This window comes from Ixodes scapularis, unplaced genomic scaffold (genome assembly GCF_016920785.2).
Source record: "Ixodes scapularis isolate PalLabHiFi unplaced genomic scaffold, ASM1692078v2 PGA_scaffold0__279_contigs__length_252992795, whole genome shotgun sequence".
Lineage (NCBI taxonomy): Eukaryota > Metazoa > Arthropoda > Arachnida > Ixodida > Ixodidae > Ixodes > Ixodes scapularis.
In genome coordinates this window covers 221,986,928-222,000,517 of record NW_024609835.1, presented here as the reverse complement: position 1 = coordinate 222,000,517, position 13,590 = coordinate 221,986,928, and positions in this window count along the sequence as shown.

Genomic DNA, 13,590 nt, shown 5'->3' with positions numbered 1-13,590 from the left:
TTGCGTAGATATTTAAGCTCCTGGTCCTGTTGCTGGGCAACGCTTATTGCATTATAGTCGACAGCAAGAGGGAAACCCAGTCCGCAGGAATTTGGAGTGCTCCTGGACAAAGCGTCAGCAACAGGGTTGTTGATGCCTTTGACATGGCGAATGTCGGTCGTATATTCGGCAATATAAGCCAAGTGCCGTGTCTCGCGAGGTGAATGTGTATCTGTGCCATTTTGCAGAGCACACGTGAGGGGCTTGTGGTCTGTTAGAACGAAGAACTCTGTTCTTTGGAGAAAATTTCGAAAATGGTGGATTGCAGTGTATATTGCTAAGAGCTCGCGTCCGAAAGTGCTGTAACGTTGTTCCGCCAACGTCTGTTGTCTTGAGAAGAAAGCAATTGGCTTCCAGACAGTGCCGATTAGTTGTTGTAAGACAGCTCCTGCGGCAACGTCGGAGGCGTCCACCATGATGTTGGAGTGTTGTGCTGGGGATGTGACAGAAGCGTCGCATTTGCTAGTTCCAGCTTCGCTCGGCTAAAAGCTTGTTCTGCGATCGGTGTCCACTGCACAGGAGACGAGGGTGTCTTGGTTCCTTTCAGCAGAGAAGTGAGGGGCAACAGAATCGCAGCGCTCTGGGGAACAAGTCGCCGATAAAAGTTCACCAGTTCAAGGAACTCGCGAAGGTGGCGGATGGTTGTGGGTGTTGGGAAATTGGTGATCGCCAGCACTTTTGTTGGAAGGGGCCGTATGTCGTGTTGATCTACTTCGTGGCCTAGAAATTCTAGATGTGATGCCCCGAGTTGGCATTTTCCTTTGTTGATGTTAACCCTAATCGGCGAGGCGCTGGAAAAGTAGTCGCAGATGTTGGATGTGTTCAGTCTCGTTTCGACTGAAGATTAGGAGATCATCGACATATGCAAAGCAGAAAGGCAATCCTCTGAGGACGGTGTCGATGAACCTTTGGAAGGTTTGGGCTGAATTTCTGAGTCCGAAGGGCTTTCGAAAGTACTCAAACAACCCAAACGGTGTCGTGATGGCCGTCTTAGCAACATCTGCAGGTTCTACCGGTATCTGGTGGTAGGCCTTAACGAGATCTATCTTCTAAAAAATGGTTGAGCCGTGAAGGGTTAGTGAAAGGTCCTGGATGTGTGATATCGGATACCTGTCTGGTAGTGTGGCGTTTAGGGCACGGTAGTCGCCGCAAGGTCTCTGGTATCCTTTTTAGGTACCATATGCAAAGGCGAGGCCCATGGACTCGAAGAAGAACTAATGATGCCCAATTCCAGCATGTGTTCGAACTTTGCCTTGGCGATCTTCAGACTTTTTGGAGCAAGTCGTCGTGGTCGAGCATAGGTGGGAGCACCCGTCGTTACAATATGGTGGGTCACGTCATGTGGTACGGGTCGGGAAAAGTTGTTCAGACATTGAGACGCTTGAACTTCTTGAGAAGGTGGTCGTAGGGTGAAAGAGGAGGATCAGGGATGATCAGTGGAAGAAGTAGCGACTTCATTTCAATGCCTTGCACAGTCAAGCGAGTGGTGTCATCTATTAGGCAAAGATGAAGAATGTCTACCAGCAGATCGTAGTGACGAAGGAAGTCTGCGCCACGTATCGGGTAAGAGACGGCCGCGACGAGAAATATCCAACGGAAGGTTCGGTGAAGCCCTATGTCGAGGGTGAGGGAAGATTCGCCATAAGTTGGAATAGGTGTCTTGTTGGCTGCCTGTAGTGTACATGGCTGTCTCTTGCTCGGGGATATGCTGGGCGGCGCGGGGAGAATGCTCACTTCGGCACCCGTGTCTACCAGAAATCGTAGTTTAGAATTTTTGTCTGTGACCAGAGGTTTTCTTGTGTCTCTGTTCTCCTGCTGCGACCTGTTAACAGCTAGAGAGTCTGTAGCAACCGTTGATATAGCCGGTGAGGCTACCTCGACGACTCTGTCCGCAAGCTGTGCCAAAGCTTCGATGATGATGTTCGTTGTTGGTGCCAGCACCATCCTGACGGTCGCCGGTAGCCGCTGGAGAAAAAGTGAAAGCCGTTTAAAGCTCCCTGTAACGCCGAATCGGAGCGCAGCTCTTGAGGAGGAGGGGAGGGTAGACCCCTCCTGCTCTTCCTCCATTCTTTAATATGCTCGGGGGGGGGGTCACCTGAGCTCGGGGGAGGGGGTCACCTGACCTCGGGGGAGGGGGTCACGTGACCTCGGGGGAAGGGGTTGTCACGTGGCCTTGGGGGTCACATGACCTTGGGGGGTCACGTGACCTTGGGGCGACGGCGACGCCGCTCAAGCCGGAAACGGGCGCCTAAGAGCTGCGCTCTAAAAGCTCTCGAAGAAGCGAAGGGTCAAATGTCGTAGGAGAGTCGCCAAGCAGTTGCTGGAGGCTTCTAAGCATTTAGGATGGCGTTTTATCGCCAAGTTCTTCTGTTAGCAGTTGCTGTAGTCTTCGTTGTTCAGAAATGGACGTTCTTACCAGTACCGCTTTGAGGGTGTCATACGGGTTCCGATTTGGTGGCGTGAGAATAAGGTCCCGGACCTCTGTTGCGACTTCTGGTGACAAAACCGCAATGACTTGGTTGAATTTCGTCAGTTGTCCCGTGATCTTTGCTCTGGAAAACTGAGCCTCCACTTGAGCGAACCATAGGAGGGGGTCAGATGACCAAAATGGCGGGAGTCGAAGATGAACCGCACCGACGTCTTTACTGGGTTGTCCAGTGGCCATGTCTCCTATGAGGGTGGCGAAAACGCTGAAGAATGCGTGCGTAGCGGGGTCACCAAATATGTAGGGACCAAATGTAGGTCCTACATATTTACACTTTACAATATTTAACGTTATGAGGGTTATCTTCGGAGGCGTTGCTTCGGTACCCACTGAGATCGGCGGCCGTGCTGCACACTCTCCCAAATGTCGCGCGCTATCCGACCTTGTGCTTCTCTTTTCTTGGCGCTCGGCACCCTACACCATTATTATTAGGAGTGGGCTATCTTTCAGTGTTTAAATATAACAAATGAAGCCAAACATAGGGGTGGGCTATCCGTCGGGGGTGGGGCATCTCTCGGGATTTTACGGTAAGTGTATTGCACCGTATATTGTCGAGCAGCATAGTTTTGAATACTGCCTCACCTTACAGTGTACCGCAATAGACGATACGAGCAACTGGAGCCAATCCATTTCATCTATTGGGCAGGAGATCGAACTATTGGGGGCGCTCTGACCCGTTTGTTTTCCCCACGCTCGGTGTTTACTCAACACAAGGCCTGTGCACATGCCGACAGGCCTTATGGGCATGTCCATGTCATTTTCTACAATAGAGCGCGGGGCACAGTTTAATGTAAAAAATGCTAACAATCGCCGAAGCGACGTTAAGTGCCGGATCTATCCTCAAAGAATGCGAGCTTGACCAACTTCGGCTTTTGTGCTGAGCTGGGACCGTGCATGCTGCATTCATGCAGGCCGCAGTGAAAACAAGAGTCCCTCCTCCCCCTCACCGTAGAACACGAACTCCAGTGGAACGCTGACGCCGTGTTCGGTTATGTCGGCCGAGCGCTGAGTCACTGTATTTGTTGTCCCCATCCGTGTAGTTGTAAAGTTAACCGCTTGGGGCGTCACGGTCTGTCCTCCTCCCAACATACATATGTTGGGAGGACAAAAGGATAACAAAAGGAAATATTCCAGATGAATGGAGGCTTAGTAGGATGAGTATGATATATAAGGGAAAGGGAGATAAGTCTGATATTAGGAACTATCGTCCTATAACTGTGACACCGGTTATTTACAGGTTGGTAATGCAGATTATAAAGAACAGATTGGAGGAATGGGTAGATTGCGAGGGCATACTGGGCGAATTACAGAACGGGTTTCGAAAACAAAGAAGGTTGGAGGACAATTTATTTTCTCTAACACAGTGTATAGAAATAGCGCAAAAAGAAAACAGACAGCTCTGGCTGGCATTTCTGGATATCAAGGGTGCCTATGACAATGTGAACCAAAGAAACCTGTGGGACATAATGGAGAACTTAAACCTAGATGAAGGACTAACAGCACTATTAAGGAACATTTACAAAGATAACAAGGTGATTATAACATGGGAAGGAAAGGCGACAGGGAAAATAGAGATAAGACGAGGCCTTAGGCAGGGGTGCCCGTTATCGCCTTTGCTGTTTATGTTGTATCTGAGAGGATTGGAGGATAGACTAGAGAAGAGTGGGCTTGGGTTCAACCTTTCTTACAGTAAGCTAGGCCAAAAAATTCAGCAATCCTTACCGGGATTGATGTATGCGGATGATATTGTACTAATGGCTAACAACAGGACAGAGTTGCAGGAATTAATGAACATCTGTGGTAGGGAAGGAGAGGAATTAGGTTTAGAATTCAGTAGCGAAAAATCGGCAGTCATGATTTTTAACGAGGATGAAGTTGAGAGGCTGAAGATACAGAATATTACAGTTAAGAGAGCTAGTAAATACAAGTATCTAGGAGTATGGATATGTGATGGTGCAGAATATCTCAGAGACCATGAAAAGTATATAATAGGTAAGGGCAACAGAAATGCAGCTGTAATGAAAAATAGAGCACTTTGGAATTACAACAGGTATGAGGTGGTGAGAGAGATTTGGAAAGGGGTCATGGTGCCTGGCTTGACTTTTGGAAACGCAGTGCTATGCATGAAATCCGAAGTGCATGCGAGACTAGAAATAAAACAGCGCGGAGTAGGTAGACTGGCTTTGGGGGCACATTGCAAAACGCCAAACCAGGGAGTACAAGGAGACATGGGATGGGCATCATTTGAGAGCAGGGAAGCGGTGAGCAAGGTAGAATTTGAGGATAGGTTGAGGCAAATGGACGGGGAGCAATGGGCACGAAAGGTTTTCAGCTATTTATACATGAGGAGTGTAGACACAAAGTGGAGACAGCGCACTAGGAAATTAAGAGGAAAGTTTTTGGGCTATAGCGAAGATACGGAAGAGCAAGTCTCAGTTAAGAAGAAAGTTAAGGCCACTGAAAGAGATTGGTGGCTAGAGAGAATGCAGACAAAGACGGCTCTGGAAAGCTATAGATTAAACAAAAGAGTTATTGCCAAAGAAAGCATTTATGACAATTCTAGGGGAAGCTCATTGCTGTTTGAGGCAAGAACGGGTGTTCTGCGAACCAGAACATACAGAGTGAAGTACCAGGAAATTGATACAGTGTGCACTGCTTGTGGAGAGGAGGACGAGACGGCTGAGCACTTGATACTTTACTGTAAAGGGCTTCACCCTATGCCTACCGAAGACAACATAGATTTAATAAAGTCATTGGGTTTTAGAGACAGCGAAGGGAGAGTGGATTTCAAGACTGTAGAGATTACCAAGCAAAGATTAAGTGAATGGTGGCAGAAATCGAGAGAAAACTAGGTATTTTCTTATCCACTGATGGCAAGGGGGTTTCATAGCCTCACTTTCTTTGCACTGCGGAGTGAATATAGATTTCACATTTAAATATTCTAGCTTAAATGGTAAAACAAAATGGCTTGGTGGCGTAAGCTACCGCCCGATCCAAAGGGCTCAGCCGTATTCATCCATCCATCCATCCATCCATCCATCCATCCTCCCCAATAGCTCGGAGCGTGTCACTTGACCTTCCGATTAAAGGTACACTGACACCCCCCAAAAAAAATTTTTCATCTTTTGCGAGGCGCTTCATTATGGTGTTGGAGGACTACCCAATTAATATTTTGCAACAGAGTAGCGTATTTTTTTAATAAAGCCAAAAGACGCAACTGCTCAAAACCGAAACCGAAACCCGCGCATGGAGGTCGGTGGAGAGAAGTGTGTGTGTGGCGGAAGTCACGTGACTAAACGCGACCGTGCAATTTTTGTTTTTTGCTCTCTTCATTGTAGCAGACGACATGCGGCGAAGTGGGAACTGTTTGCCGTGCGATTCTTTTGCAGTTATGTTTGTTTCGCTCGCTGTTCTGTACTCTAAGATGAGTTGTTTTGTTCATTGAGGAGTTGAGAGATGAGTTGCGAGTGCATGTGGTGGAATTTCCATGATCGGCTCCGAAAGGAATACACCCAAGTTGTTGCGTGAAGAGCTGGCCCACATGTCCTGCGTTCGAAAAAAAGTGGCATTGTGCGACAGAGTTTCCGAAAGATCAACGGGATCGGGACCAATGTCCGGCTGCAATTTCTGTAGAAAATTTACGGGCACCTCGGAAAGCGGACGCTACCTGATTTATATGCTCCTTGCATTTTGTGGGAAGTGATTACATTGAGTCCGCAGGTGTCGGAAAGGAAATCCCATACCATTTATTTCAGCGGCGTGTCGTCCACAACAATTGTTGGTTATTTTTTGTTTGTTTATTCAGTGATAATTGTAAAAGAAAGAAATGTAGCCATAAAAAAAGTAAAAAAAAAAAAGCTTCACTAGGGATTGAACCCGGTCCTACCGCGTGTGAAGCGGACGTCTTTCCCACTGAGCTACTGGTGCTTTTTTTCTTCTTTTTTTATTTTCGGTTAAGACAGAATGAAAAAAGCACACAGTTCCCATACGTACAATTTGTTCAAGAGCGAATCAGCACTTGGCGGCGGTTGCCCAGCGCATTAAAATGTTTTTAAACATACCAACTCATCTAGTATTGGCAACCATTCAGGGGGTTCAAGGAATGCACGGTATGCGGAGGGCAAGTTCGTCTGCTCCTTGCGCAGGGGGTATCGGTGACGTCAGAACGCCGAGCCCTGATTGGCTGATCGAGCCCCCCTATCTGAGCGTCGTCTGCTTCTTTGCAACGTCGTCTGCTCGCAACGTCGTCTGCGTCTGTCTTACGTTTCCTGCGACTTTCGGGAGTGCAGAGGCCAGAGGCCAGATTCACGAAACGATCTTACGCCAAAAATGTGCGTAAGACAAAACTTAAGAACAAATCCGTATTCACGAAACGAAATTTTCGTAAGTTTTGCGCAGGTTACGACGAAATCCTACGACAGCTCCGAAGCTGTCTTACGCACTTCTTACGATCAAATCAGCATGGCCGACAGCGTCGCTCAGTTGGTCGCGACAACCAACGGATGTTTATTTTTCTACGTGCGCTTCTCACGCGTCCCGATTTCAAGCAGCAAGAAACAAGTAAAAAGTACTTGAAACAGACCACGACGAACGAACAAGAACGCTGGATCCACAGACACCCGGGAAAAACTCCAAGGGCCACGAGTACGGACTCCGACCGATCGGCAGATAGGCCTAGCAGGCACTCCGACTCGGCGCAGCGATGATCTGACGGTCCTTGGCGAAGACCGTCTGCCCACGACCGGCTGGCGTGCTGGATGGAATATGCCCGCGTGACCCTTGTGAACCCTTCCCGTATATAGTTTGATCGCTGACCTCAATTCTAGATTAAGAGGTCAATCTCTTCCTCTTTTCATCTCCTTGTTTTCCTAGGCAACGGTGACGAACGCTGTCGTCGAAAAGGGGCTCTCATCGATTCTATCTCTGTTTTGTGTGATATCAAGCTCAAATAAACGCCGCATGGATTACCTTCGCAACATGGTATGTACACTTTGTTATTAGTATTCCATTTTATTCTGACACGACTGCACCTTACAGTCGATCGCTGTAACAGTTCGTGGGTCGCAATGCCGGTCCAACCTTTCTTCGCCGGGTGTCACGTCAGCATCGAGTTGCAATTGTAAAGGATCGGACCCGAAGCGCTTATCAATTCGCGGTCCAACAGCGCAAATCCAGCACTTCGATCAAACGCGCGCGTCCGTTCCGTAGTGTGAACAGGCATTTACGTGGCTCTTGCGTACACTGTCATAGTTCAAACGTATCTTTTTTAACGTCGGCTCGCTCCTGCATCTCCGAGGCCGCAAAAAACGCCGCGGCAATTTGTTCCCATCTACGTCGCTCTGCAAACGACTGCGGGCCGTCTTTTACCAACGATGATAGTTGTGTTGACTTGGTAGCGATCGAGTTCGTAGCAGTCAATGGGGATGGTTACGCATCCCGGCCTCGGCATTCCGGCGAGTTTAAATCGTGTTAGCGTCGATATTTCACTGCACGGATACGAACCCCAGACCAGCGGTGGCAGAAAGGCCGCCTGTGTTTGTTATGAAAAATCCACGTGCTCCGAACGGCTCCGAACGGCTCCGAACAAATGCCGAGCTCTCCGATTGGTTGTTCGTGCTGCCGAAGACGCCGTCGCCATAGCAACAGCACCGGTAAGTTTTAGTTTTTCCGTACGACAACGTCGCTTTCCTCCTCTCACTTAAGAACGCGTTCGTGAATACCGATTTCTCCTCTTCTTACGATGTTCTTAACTTACGAACTTCTTAGCTAAGTTGTCGTAAACTAAGAAGCTCTTCGTGAATCTGGCCTCAGATTCACGAAACGATCTTACGCCAAAAATGTGCGTAAGACAAAACTTAAGAACAAATTCGTATTCACGAAACGAAATTTTCGTAAGTTTTGCGCAGGTTACGGCGAAATCCTACGACAGCTCCGAAGCTGTTACGCACTTCTTACGATCAAGTCAGCATGGCCGACAGCGTCGCGGTCGCGAAGACCCACGGACGTTCATTTTCCACGTGAGCTTCTCACGCGTCCTGACTTCAAGCAGCAAAAAAAAAGTAAAAATTATTTGAAACAGAGCACGACGAACAAGAACGCTGGATCCACAGACACCGGGGAAAAGCTCCAACGGCGACGATTCCACCGAACGCGACCAAACGAGCTGGGCAGTTAGGCCTAGCAGGCACTCCGCGACTCGGCGACCGTCTGCCCACGACCGGCAGACGTGCTGAATGGAATATGCCCGCGCGACCCTTGTGAACCCTTCCCGTGTTATACTTTGATCGCTGACCTCAATTTTAGATTAAGAGGTCAATTTCTTCCTCTTGTTATCTCCTTGTTTCCCGAGGCAACGGTGACTCTCGCCGGTGAAAAAGCGGCGAATCTCCGACAGACGCAGGAAAGGTAAAGCAGCCATCGCTTTAACTAGCAGACGTAAAGCAGACGACGTTAACTGCGCCAACCCGCCGGCGCCGTTAAAGAGTGAGGGGTCTCGCCGCACACGAATGGAGGTAAAAAGTATTTGGGAGGGAACTTGCGGACACTAAACAAACAAACCTCGGCGCCCCGGGACACCTCGCCAGTGAGTCCTTTGACTTCCCTCCTTGATGCGCGTCTGCTAGTTGTTAGACGAAAACAAAGTACCGCTCGAGTTATTTCGTCTGCCCTCCCTTAAAGGCCAAGTCGAGTTCGCTCCGAAAGTCGCAGGAAAGGTAAGACAGACGCAGACGATGTTGCGAGCAGACGACGTTGCAAAGGAGCAGACGACGCTCAATAGGGGGTCGCGATCAGCCAATCAGGACTCGGCGTTCTGACGTCACCGCTACTTCCTTTCTCATGCGCAGAAGACGAAAATGAGCCCACTTGCGAGCGAATATATGCCACACTTTCAATGAAATTTTCTCTTACAGTTTCGGTATTAACATCAGCATTATTAGCACTCATTCTTGTCCTCCAGAGACTGTGGAGGCCGAGGAGCATGAACATATCGTAAGGGACTCCCCCCTCGTTTTCCAGGGGCAAAAAGCGGATGCCGTGCGCAGTTAAAGGGACCATGAAATGATTTTAAAGGGGAATTTCAGCCACCGCGCGTCGTAAAAGGTGTGAAAAGAAATACAAAAACAGGGAGCCAAAAAAAAAAAAATTATTTGCTATAGAACCATGATGGAACTTAACCCGAGACTGGGGTAGAGATAGAAACTTAAGAGTAGAAGGGACAGAGACAAGTGAAGAACCCAACAAACCACGGATATCCGTCGGACGTCCGTGGAAGGTGCGAATATCCTGTGCCTGAAGCGGACGTCCGTAGAACGTACACCGGACATCCGTTTCTATATATCCAAATCGGAGATGTGCTGGATGTCCTAGGGATGTCCAAATCAGATTTTCAACGGATATCCGCCGAACTTCCATTTATAGACGTAGGCAGGATGTCCATTTCTGTACATCCACATCGGAGATGTACCGGATGTCCTAGGGATGTCCACATCAGACTTTCAACGGATATCCGCACATTTTCCATCCGTGGAGGTCCACTGGACATCCATTTCTGTACATCCAAATCAGAGATGTACCGGATGTCCTAGGGATGTCCACATCAGACTTTCAACGGATATCCGCAGAACTTCCACCCGTGGAGGTCCACAGGACATCCATTTCTGTACATCCAGATCAGAGATGTACCGGATGTCCTAGGAATGTCCACATAAGACTTTCAACGGATATCCACAGAACTTCCATCCGTGGAGGTCCACAGGACATCCATTTCTGTACATCCAAATCATAGATGTACTGGATGTCCTCATAAGACTTTCAGCGGATATCTGCAGAACTTCCATTCACAGGTGTACAGTGGACATCCATTTCTGTACATCCAAATAGGAGATGTACTGGATCTCCTAGCGATGTCCACATCAGAGTTCCAACAGATGTGCCAAAAACATACATAAATGGCGGGTTATATATGGCCCCAATTGCTTGGGGACAAACTTTAACAAATCACTTTTATCTAGAGACGTCTGAACCATGCATGGTTCTGTATTTCTGAAAGGATATATTTTACAAGACGTTTTAGAATTATAACTTTATGGGCATTTAGGGAATATTGATTTGTTTAAAGACTGTATTCAAAATATAGTTTATACAAAGTACTGCTCCAGTTACTCGTTGCTTTTGTAATTTGCAATACCGGAGCGGTTTCAACAAAGGTAAGAAAATAAAAGCCAAGGCAGTAGGGTACTTTTGTGCGTAAACAAACCACTCTCTGCTTGCCTGCGAGGGAATATTAACCACCAGCGGATATTTTTTTCAGATTAAAATTATTTGTTTACAAAAATATTGTAGTGAAGCAAGGAACATTCTTTGAAAGATTGTGAAAGGAGTTTATTCAAGGTATGTTCACTCATCGCTGGAACTAGTCAAAACGTTTGAATGAGCAGTTTCTATCAAAGCGCGGAAGTTGTTTTAAAGTCGCTACCCAATTGATTATTTGGATGTCTTCGCGGTACTGTCATTCATTCAAATGACGTTCAGCTTGCAACTACTTGACAGCATGTCCTACGAAAGAGAGAAGCTGGATTGAGGATATAACTGCATTTGCGGGAGTGCAATTTTTAGAAATCAGATACTTTGCTTTATAATAAACCAATACAAATCGTTTGAATGAAAAATGTCGCTGACACACATTTTAGGTAAGCCCACCCCAATTTTATTTTATTCTCTTCATAATAAGTTTTCTATCTTACTTGTCGACCACACCTATATCACACTTAGGAATGCAAAAAAAAAAAAGAAAAAAGAAAGAAACTGTGCTGTCAGTGATTGTGATACAGCTCCAGAAGCTGCATCAGTTGCGCGATAGCTCGTTCAACATTCAACTTCCCAAAATAAGTGCACATCTATGGCACTTTCACAGAGCGCTTTTGCTAAACAGACAAAAAAAAAAACCTCTTATATTAGAGATTTTTGCATTTTTATTGAAATATCTATATAAATCTTTCTATAAAAAAGGCATTTCACATGAGCATGTTCTGGCTCGCCGCAGTCGCAAGCCCATGCTAACCCGGCTGTAGTTTTATTGTAAACAATGCCCTACCCATATAATGTTTGTACAGGATTTGCGTAAATGTGGAACCTGTTTACAAATAGGTGTCCGTTTGTGTAAACCCATGCAAACAGTTGCATCAGAATGTGAGTATGGGTCAACCATTTACATTAGTAAACTTGTATAAGCAGGTCCTAATAACCTGTTTACAAAGAATAAGGTCTAAATGTTGTTGCTGAAAAAGGCTTGAAAACGTAATGTAAAAACATTACTCCAAAGTAGGTGCTTGGGGATACTGATGTACCGAATTACACCACCTAAAATCTTAATCTAAACTGTCCTCTGTGTTGATAGATCTTGTGCCAGCAGAGCCAGCTAGATCTTTCTTGAAATGTTCTTTGGTAGGCTGCAAGACATGAAAACAAGAAAACAGAACCACGAGTATTTACCAACGTTATGCTGATCACGTTTTGAACTGTTTGCTAAGGCCGGCCTAGTGATCTACAATCGGGAACTCTGTCAGATTAGTCAACTTAACAAATTGAGAGTGTAAGTAGCACCACTGAAAATGTTCTACGATCCTTTTGATTAGGTTACCCCGCAAAACTGTCAGATTTGTCAATTTAACAAAAGTATAGACAGCACCACTGACAAGGTTCCATAATTCTTTTGACTAAAGTTGCCCCGCAAAAGCGTTTCATATATGCAGTCAGCATATGAACAGTCCTTTCCACAGCCCTAAGGCTCTAGTACTGGACAAAATCCAACTACTGTGTTCTCCAACTGCTTAGGTTCAAGCATCGATTCTACAGCTCATAAAGGTTGTTCAAATTTAACACTTCCGTCAGTGCGCCCAAATAGAAAGTCTCAAGAGGCGTTTATAAGGTCACAGCATAGCCAAAACGTAAATACTCGCAAATATTTCAAATTATGTTCTTTTACGCACGACAGGTTGTCGCGCATCGGCTTCTGCGTGCGTCGTTTTGCCGATACACAAAAACCCGCCATGCATCGGCTTCCAAAACGTTTGGCATGTCTATTAGAAGTGTTTACGGACCAGAATATAAAATTTCACAGACATACCTGTATACACTAGAACTTTATAAAATATCAATTTTAATAGGAGCTCACGTGTCGAGAACCGCACCACACTTGTCGATCGCTGACGTCGTAAACAATGAGCAAGTGGAGCAAGTGTGCACGCTGCTGCAGCCCAGAGTTTCTCGAGATGCGCACACCACGTGCACACGGTGAAGCGAAACTATCAGCCCGACCCATGGTGGCAGGAAGACGAACTGTACTTCGCGTAAAGGCGAAAAAGTATGCGACGCTCTCCACAGGCGGCACCACCAGAGTAAACGCTCGCAAAAAAAAACAACAACTCGATAGCCTCGCTCCGCGAGCGTAAAATCGCCCTCGCCTAAAAAAAAAAAAAAGTATTGTTTTTTTTTTTGTTTTTTTTGCGTCTTTGTGAAGGGGAGCGGGGGGAGCCGTCCAAGCCGTCTTTCCTTTCTCTCTCACTCTGGTTGCTGTCTTTTTTTTTTTTTTGCTCCCGACGTTTTTGAGTTTGTTGTCGACACAATGGAGAACTTTGAGCCTCTTTTTGCGACCGATCCCTCCGTTTTACCATGAGGCTGGTTCAGGCATATTCGTTTTCAACTGCACCAGACGGCTCCTTGCGTTTCCTTACGAAGCGTTGCGCGGATCTCATCTCACTACGCGGTCGGACGCGCAAACGCAACTGTCTGAAGCAGTGTCGAACCAAAAATTTTATCGGTTCGGTTCGGGTTCGGGCTCACGACTTTCGGTCCAGTTCCGGACCCGGTGCAGCTCCGGGGAACAAAAATACAAACCGGTGTGAACAGCTAAATTGAGAATATATTTTCCGCGTTATTTTGGCAATAAGCACTATTTCCGCCGTGAAACGATTAACTATTTTTAAATCTTTCTCGTAGGTGCAATCTACTTTTATTTTCAGGCGCAAAAAAAAAAAAAAAAAAAAAATTGCGTTCTATATTTTGAC